At 42.2% G+C, this 9,391-nt stretch overlaps 1 pseudogene across 1 annotated transcript; it reads right to left on the bottom strand.

Annotated features, from left to right (window-relative positions):
• Window positions 1–8,103: 8,103 nt before the first annotated feature.
• LOC311168586 (large ribosomal subunit protein uL23-like) lies at window positions 8,104–8,566 on the bottom strand (annotated as a pseudogene). Its single transcript has one exon. The product of its transcript is annotated as a large ribosomal subunit protein uL23-like (transcript).
• Window positions 8,567–9,391: the final 825 nt, after the last annotated feature.

Genomic DNA, 9,391 nt, shown 5'->3' with positions numbered 1-9,391 from the left:
CCTTTGAAATTATCCCCTATATTTTGGCAGCTGTTAATCCACATGGGGATTCTAACTGTTTCAGAAAGCGTTTTCTATTTATAAAATCAAACCAATCAGTATTAATCACTGAGTTTAACTACCAGGGGCTTAGATTTCACATTTTGATGCTAATACCTTCAGTCTTTTGATAAAAATCAAAGTATGTTCTTATAACTACAGTATATGAAATTTCTCTCAAGTAGATGGGCTTAATTTTTACTGATTTCCTTGCATCCGCTGCCTCTTCAGTAACTAACGCCATCCTCTAGTTTGGAGATATATAGTGGTGTCCAATTCTTAAAAAAATTGTGACTGCCATATAAATATTCCTCATTTATTTATAACTGTTACATGCTGCTGTGCTGGTATATACTCACTATGAAACTCAGAAAGATGAGATTAAAAACAATTTATATTTTCTTGCATATCCATTGGGTTGGTGTATGCCAACTGCTTGGGGAGTCCCTGCTTCCAAAGTGATATCACCTGACTCAAAGAATTTCCTTTGCTACTAATTCTGATTTAAAATAAGGGAAGGTTTCAAGAACTTAAATGCCTTTCTTTCAGGTAGAACACAGTCCTTGTCCTTAACTTTATACTGTGTCTTGTCTTTTCCTGCTCCAGCTCAGAAAATCTTTTTTATAGGGTTACTGAATGTTACAACTATAAGTGGCCCTAGAAACTAAGTCATTTTGCAAGGTACAGTGTGAGAGGACTAGGAAGGTAGGCAGGGGTATTTACCAGGGTCAAAGAATTAGTTAATGACAGAGCACAGATTAAAATTTAGCTGCATGAGTGAGATCCTTCTCAGTGCTATTTGAGTTATCTATAGATTGTTATGATCAAGAAAACAATCTTTGATTGGATTGGAGGTGAACACTGAATTCAACAGGTGTCACTATAAATATGCACTGAATTAAAGACATCTAGAAACTAGTCCTCTATGCCTTTGAACATGGAGCTAGAAGGTGAAAGGCAATATTGATTACAGAATGCACTTTCAAGATGAATTACTTAAGATTTAGTAATATGCTGAAATTGCTTTCTATTTAACTTCCCAGAAGTAGCACTTTGCAATTTGTTAAAGTATTAAAATATTTAATACTAGTCTCCAGAAAAAAAAGTTACATGGGCCACCAGCCACTTTTAGGGAAACAGGTCAGGATCTAAAATTAAACCATGGGTAAAATGCAGAGAGTGCAGTGTTTACCTTGTTTTGTACTGTGAAGCAGGGCAGGTGAGAGGTTTTGCCTGGTGTGAGATAAAAATTTCATACTCGATAATTCTTCACTATCTAGAGAAAACCCAAACATTAAACTTTGGAGGTCCAGTTGAACAGGGGTTCAAACACAATCCATAAAGTTTATATAGTATTCCAGGAGTTAAGAAAGCATAAATATTACAATTTTTAAAAAGATTTATTTATTTATGCATACAAGATCTGGGGTATAGGCCAGAGGTGCAGGGGCTTGAGAGGATTCCCCAGAGACAGAGTGCGGAGCAGAACAGGCAGACTGATTGAAATACACTGCTGAGCGGAGCAGCAGGTGAGACAGGAGAGGTCTGCCATGCCATGTGGGATGCTTCCTGGTCGGCAGGGGGATGGAACTTGTGCTGCCAAAGCTGCGGATTGCTTCATAGTGCTGTGCTTAACCCCTTGTGCCACCAGGGAGGCCCAATATTATAATTTAACACAACTTAAATTGTAGTCTCAATATTGTGTTAAAATACTGTTCATTCCTCCTAGCCTGTGCTGGTCTATTGAGATGTGCTTATCTAATATGCAGCTCTCAATGAAAAACACCCTGTGGAAATTTGTTTCTTTGGAATATCTGTATGTGTAGAAGAAATAGCAAGTGAACATTTCAAGTTGTGTTATATTTAATCATAATAAGCAAATACATGAGCCTAGATACTAGGCTTCATAGATACTACTTCACTAGATACTAGGCTTTTTTCTCTTCAGGGCGGGGTGGGGGGTAACCCCCACTAACCCTGCTATAAAAGACATTCTTGAAACAATCATAGATACTTTAATATGGACTAAATATTAAATGATATCAGGGGGTTGTCAGCTTAGTGTGATGAAGGCGTTGTGATTCTGATGAGATTGTCATTGTAAGGAGAGGCAGGCTGAAGTGTTTAGAAATGAAGTGTTTTGATGTCTGCAAATTATTCAAATAGTTTAACAAAAAGGCATATCTATTTTCTGTATATTCATAATAAAGAATTGGTTAGGGGAGCAAAAAATCATCTCTCTTAAGATGCCTTCTTAGCCAAGAGCACTGTGAAGAATTTCTAAGCAGTAATTTCAACTCACCTTTTGGATTTGTAGCTCTATTTCTTTTACGGGCTTTTTCTGTTTTTGTATTGTTTGGTTTGTTTTTCTGTTCCATACCAGGTTCCTTTTCAGCAGAGTCCCACCTAGGCGCAAGCAGTTGTTTTTGTTTTTTTTTTTTGTTTTGTTTTTAATTTATTTTTATGCATACAAGACCAGAGGTATGGGAGTGTGAGGATTCACCAGAGAGAGTGGGGAGCAGAACAGGCAGACTGACTGAAATACACTGCTGAGGGGAGCAGCCAGCGAGTCGGGAGAGGTCTGCTGCGCCAGGTGGGTCACCTCCCTGGCCTCGGATCGAACTCATGCTGCAATGGCTGCGGATAGCATCATAGGTTGCATCTTAACCCCTTGCGCCACCGGGAAGGCCTGCAAGCAGTTTTTTAAACACATTTATGTCAGTAAGATTTAGCAATTGCAAGCTAGCCTGAGGGGTTCAGGTCTGCACCTGACATAATGTTCTTTACATTCCTGCAGGATCACACCAGCACTTTCACTTTCAGTTTGTAATAGTTTGCATTTCTCAGCAGTCCTATCAGCATTTGGGTCCTATGTGGCTTTTCCCCCTTTTTTTTGCCAATTTAACAAGCACCCCCAGCCCTATACACACACCCCAACACGCACAACCCCCCCATCCGCAACCCAGGAAAGCTTTTCTTTCTGGCTCATGGACAACCCAGAGGACTTTTTTTGCCCACCCACCCATTGTTGAATTTCTATTTTGACTTGTGTATATATAAAATATTTCTTCAAACAGCTAATTTCATGCTGCAGTTTATAAAGAAAATCCTGGAAGTGATTCAGTCACAGTTCTTTGTCATCCTGAGATTTTTAAAAGCAAATTTATGAGAACTGTGTGTGCTGGAGGCTGACATCATTTCCAGTTAATGAGCACACTGACAAGGCAGTGCTACCGTGAATAGCCAATGCCCACTGTACATCCTTCAAATTACAGCGGTGTTTCTTGGCTCCCGGGCGCATGGCGCCGTCGCTGGCAAGCGCGCCGCTCCCGCGTGCTGTCTACCACGCTCGCTCGCTCAGAATGCCAGAGGCCGCGGCTCCCGTTCAGTTTTAGTGTCTAGAAAGTGCTCCAGCGACCTCAGTTTCAGGCCAGCGAGCGTCCCGAGGGTTCCAGCAGCGCGTGCTCGAGGCGCAGGCCGGGCCCACGGCGCCTCTTTTACCAAGATGGCCCCGGCAGCGGGGTCCGCGGGGGCGGCCATCTTGGGAAAGCCTGGCTAGGGGCCAAACGCCAAGGTCACAATGAGTGACCCGGTAACGCGGAGAGACCCTGGCGACTGTGGGCCGGAGAATGTCGAAGCGGCGGGCGCTGAGGCGCTGCCTGCAGCTCCTGGCGCGCCCCGCGGGGCCAGCGCGGCGGGGCAGGGGGTGGAGGAACCCGCCCCCCGGGCGCCGCCCCACCGCAGCCCGGGCGCCCCGGGCGCCCCGGCTGTGGCGCGCGCCCGCCGCCCCCCCAGAGAGGTGAGCCCGCTCGGCCCGCTCTCTGGGGCCGGCGCGCCCCTCCCGGACCTCTCCCGAGGGGGGAGGGGGCAGCTTCCTCGCGGGGCTCTGGAGCTTCTCCTCCATCCGTGTCTGGGCGGAGCAGCCAGTTCCCTCCAGCCCCGGGCGGCTGAAGGCTGCGGGCTGCGTGGGGGGTGGGGGGGCAGGCGGAGTGGGGGGGCAGGAGGGGGGGGTGGGGGGAGTGTGTTGTTGTTGGTCCCAAGCCCCGCCTCAGCCTGGAGATGCTGCACCGGGAACCGGAGTGCTGGCTTGGATGTCTGCACCTCTCGAGCTGAGGAGCCCGCGCCTCTGAAGCTTTGGGGTGAAGAGCCCCATTCTTTTTTCCCCTCCCCTTTGGGAGATTAGTCGTCTGATTTAAGATCCCATCTTCTCTGCAAACCACCAGGTTGTGCATCTTCACTGATCGGAATACATGTGGGTGTTTCTTCTTTTGGTTGTATATAAATGAATGGGTGGACAACTTACAGCAACTTATTTCTGCTTCATCTATAGGATTTATTTTCTAAAAACTCCATCCAACAGGTTTTTCCCTTTTTATCAGAAAGTTAACCACTGAATGGAAATGAAGAAAAGAATGGAGCAAGGTGGGACCGGGGTGGTGGAAGCTGGAGCTTTCTTGAGTTTTCTGTCCTCTGGTTGTTTCCTCAATGGGAATTTAGTGTAGGCGTTTCGGTGTTCAGACAGATTTTATTCTCCGTGGATAAAAATCGCTGTGGTGGTCCTGGGAGTTGAGACAAATAAGCTTCCGCAGTTGAACCTGGAGAAGTTAGTCTTTGAAAACTCCTGTGGTTCCTATCCTTGCCTTTACTGCAAGTTGTTCTGTATTTTCAGTTACAGTGGTTTTGTTTTCGCTTCAGACCTGGACATCGTTTGGAAAGAAGTTATGTAATCTTTAAAAATATTACCTATATCGTACAATGGTCATTTTGTTGCAAGAAAATAATTGGCTCTGTTAGAGAAAATTAGGGCATAGCAGGCCATATTTGAAATAAAAATCTACGAGATTGATTTCAATTAAAATTGTTTAAATCAAACGAAGTTTTCAAAATTTTGTTTCTTTGTAGTCTGTGGACTTGCCTGCTGCAAGAATTTCAGTAAGTTCAGAGAAATGAAAATAGTTACTGTATTTTTATACCTTTACTTTCCCTCATAATTCCAAATTATAAAATGTTTAAACTTAATATTAGTCCTGTTATAACTGCATGAAGCACATTTTAATATAAGCCTTCCATCATAGGGTTTTGGTTTTGCTTTAGTTAATACAGTCATCCTCGTGCATTTTTTGAAGGGTATTATATTACTTTGGGTATTTATGAGTTTGGGAAACGGGATTTTAGAAAACATTTTGTCTGAATTTGGAAAAGTACTGTTGGCTTTTAATTTTGTAGTTTCATTCAGCTCTTTAGTGGTAGTTAGCTGTGGATAATGATGGGTTTTCCAATCTTTCTGCTCTTTTTTTGTTTTTTTGGTAAATAAGATAATTACTTTGGGGGCTGCTGTGTGTATCTGGGCATTTTAGATTGAAGTAATACAAACAGTGTTTTCATTAAAGTATTGGGGAAATTAACTGCACATAATTAATAGTTAATGAGGACCTTTATCCCGAAAGCAACGAGGGCATGTATAAAATTGACATTAAATCATCCATGAGATTTCTGGTTTAAGGTTCAAGTAATAGACCATTCTAATTGCTAGAATAGGGAAGAATTCTACTTACCTATAATTTGTAGTGTTTTGCTCGACATGCTTTTGAATTTAATAACCATTTATTATGTTTTGAAATATTAACAGACCTTTGGGATAGTGTGTGTGTGTGTGTATTTATGTGTATATATATGTGTGTGTGTGTATGTATGTGTGTATATATATATACATACATACATCACCCCAGGGGCCACTTTTGTTAGGTCAGCATTGCCTTTTGCCAGCTCAGCTGCTTAAATAATATAACTTTGGTATTTACAAAGTATTTCTAAAATATATTTGTTTTTCAAGTATTTCTAAAATGTATTTGTTTTGATTTTATAGACATGAAATATGTAAAAATATTAATCCCATTCCACAGATTGAGGAAAACAGGAAACCAAGAATCTGGGAGATTTAGTGATTTGCCTAAACTCCCTTGCACTGCAGCCCTGGCCTGTGACAGATTATATTACTACTGTCTCTGGTAGATGGGTACCAGGGCAGCCACACTAGGGTGGGTATGGATAAGCAAGCTTTGGTAAGCATCAGAGCCATGGATTGCACCCTTAAACCTGTTGGCTATAAGTGGTCAGTGCCATTAGTGATGGAGGCACAGGGCTGGTATATAGATGGATCAGCATAAACTGAAAATCATGATTGAAAGACGACAACCTAGAAGGATCCAGCTAATAAATGCCTGTAGACGTGTGCTCTTTTGTAATTTCTGTTACAAAAATACAGTTGTCAGAATGAAGAAATACCAAGCTTCCTATCATTAGGGCACTCTTTAATTGGTCAGATGCTTGTTTGTATTGTTCACAAGACCTTGACGCTTAGGACAACTGGGCAACAGTGATAATTTCTTTTGAAAGTTGTTTTCTGCATTTTGAGGTTTCTTCAGACTACAAACTGTGAAGATGTTTGTTCTCTTTTCAAGTCACATTGTTCATGCCTTTGTCTTGTTTATAGAATTCATGCAAAGAAATTCTCTCTCTCTCTCTCTCCCCCTATATATATATATATATATAGATTTTCAGACTAGTATGCATTGTATGGTTGAAATACCTAATGATACCTTAGAGAGTTTCTGGTCTCAATTTCCTTTTTATTTATTTTTAAAAGATTTATTTATGCATACAAGAACTGGGGTATAGGCCAAAGGTGCAGGGGGTGAGAGGATTCATCAGAGACAGACTAGGGAATAGAACAGGTGGATGACTGAAATACACTGCTGAGGGGAGCAGTGGGTGAGACAGGAGAGGTCTGCTGCGCCATGTGGGTCACCTCCCTGGCTGGGGATCGAACTTGTGCTGCAGTGGCTGCGGCTAGCTTCATAGTGCTGTGACTTAGCCCCTTGTGCCACCAGGGAGGTCCCTCAATTTCCTATTTTAAAACTTGAGGCCAATTTATTTATGAGCTCACTAAGTAAAATACCCCACATGAGGTGAAATGTCGTGTATCTTCCCATGCTGCCCAAAGGTTCTTTAGGTTATGAGTGGGTAGGCAGAATTAAAGTGAGAGCAAGGCTAATATATAGTCCAGCCTCCATCACCAGCCAGAGCTGGAGCCTTGGAATGTCACAGTACTCTCTAGTCTTACTTGGCTTCACCTATAAAGGGGGCAGACAGTGATGACTTGAATCATACATTATTCAGGTTGAAGGGAACCATAGAGAATTTGTACCTATGTCCTACCCCTCTTATCACTACTTAAGAGATTTCCTGTTTCTACTCTAAAAAAGGTTTTTAGCACTATCAGCTATCCCAAATTGAGACATCACAATTAGACCTTTTCCATGTTTCCCAGAGATGAAATACCCTAAAAATCTTGGATGAGTGTTGATTGCTTTCTCTTCCCCCATTTAGTGTCTCAGTTTTATATTAGATAAATGGCATTGTGAAGGTGTGCTCTTTGGAGCCCATTTTTAAATCGGGTGAATGTTAATACTGGTGCACATATGAAATATCATCCCATGAAGAATGATATGTTTATATTCTCAGCAACTTTCTCTTGGGTAACCAGTATTATATAGTGCTTTATCATTCTTTTGACTTAGCTACCCAAATACCTTGATACCACACCTTTGTGATAATGCTCACATCCAGTTTAGTATGAATTGCCCACATTTTAATATGTTTCGTTGAAGACATTAACTCTGCATTTATCTGGTAATCTGCGTGATCAACCCCCCCAGATTTTGCCAGGATTGAGGGAGTTCCCAGGATATAGGACTAACAGTGCTGCCCGGGAAAGACCTGAGGCACGTGAGATGTGTTGGTTCCTACACCTGCAGGTTATGGGACTTGATCAACAATTGTACCCAATTTGGAGGATAAGATGTTATGTTGGTATGTGCTGGATGAACTCAGTCACCTTTTCAAGGCAGAGAAAATCTCTTCATGGCCCCATGTGTGTTTTGTGTTTATGTGACTAAAATACGAAATTGACTTGTTACTTCTTGATGATTCTTTTCTGTGTAGCTTTGACTATATATTACTTTCGGTGAAAAGACTATTTAGAATTAGTCAGCTGCACTCAGCTTATATGATTCCATATTTGTTGGCAACATCCAAAGCATCATAGTCAGGAGCCAGTCGAACATGCGCCTTGTTGTCTCCATCAGGTCTGGGCAGGGTGCTGACCTTGGCCACATCAAAGGCATACAGCGTCTTCACAGCCTGTGTGGTCAGGTGCTTTGACCTTGACATCCACAATGAACACAAGTGTGGTGGTGTCTTCTTTCATGGCTGACTCGGGGTCCGGGGGAACTTGATGATGGCATAGTGGTCAAGCTCGTTTCTCCTGGGGTGCTCTTGCGAGGACATTTGGGTTGCCTTCAGAGTTGCAGTGTCTTAGGCCTCTGGAAGGTAGGTGACGTGCGGATCCTTTTCTTGTGGCTGTGGATGCCTTTCAGCACTGCTTTCTTGGCCTTCAAAGCTTTGCTTTGGCTTCGCTTTTGGGAGCAGCAGGGGCCTCCATCCTTGCTTTTGGCGCCATATTCATGAAAAGTCCTGTGTAGCTTTAAACGAGAACAAACTAGCAATTCAATGGAGTAGTTACATCATTTGAAATCTCATTGAAAAGCTTAATATTAATAGTATTTATAGAATGTTGACAAAATGTTTTTAACTTTAAAAAAGGGGGGAAAAACTGTTGAAAGCCAAAAACACTTGCCTTATCAGTGAGAGCATAACTGTTTGCTCTTTGCTACTAATTTTAGAACCTAGGTTCAGGTTACATGTATTGGATATTTTCCTTGCAAATTGAACATGATCAGTGGAAAGAACATGGGCTTTAGAGTCTAACTTGGTTTGGATTTTAGCATCTGTTACCAGCTTTTTGGCTCTATGCATACCATTAAAGAGAAACTCTTTTACATCCCCTGTAACTCAAGGGTGATAATATCTACTTCATAGGAATGTTTCGAGGATTAAGTGAGATAATATATGGAGTGGTATATAGTAAGCGCTTGATAAATAGTAACTATCATGTGTACTTCTCGGCGTGCCCACGTTTGGATCGATAAAGATGTATTTTAGGATTATAACCTTAAACTGTTTTGAATAGATCCCCTAAACTTCCCAGTTAATGGTCATTGATCCGTTAGGATTATAGTTTTGGGAAATGTAAAAGATCACTCAGATGTTTTTCTCATCCATGAGGGAAATCTAGTTGGACCTTCCAAGCTTTGTAGGCTGCCCTCCTAGTTCTCTGTTCCCAGCCCACACTCAGGGCTCAGGATGGCTCCGGGCAGCAGGGACTCAAGAAGAATGGCCTCTTTCCCTTGAGACTCCAGGGAGCACTGGATGAGACTTCTGCTTGTATCAT

This window comes from Talpa europaea (genome assembly GCF_964194135.1).
Source record: "Talpa europaea genome assembly, chromosome: 3".
Taxonomy (NCBI): domain Eukaryota; kingdom Metazoa; phylum Chordata; class Mammalia; order Eulipotyphla; family Talpidae; genus Talpa; species Talpa europaea.
Note: the sequence above shows the minus strand (reverse complement) of the source record. Positions and strands in the feature narration are given on the sequence as shown.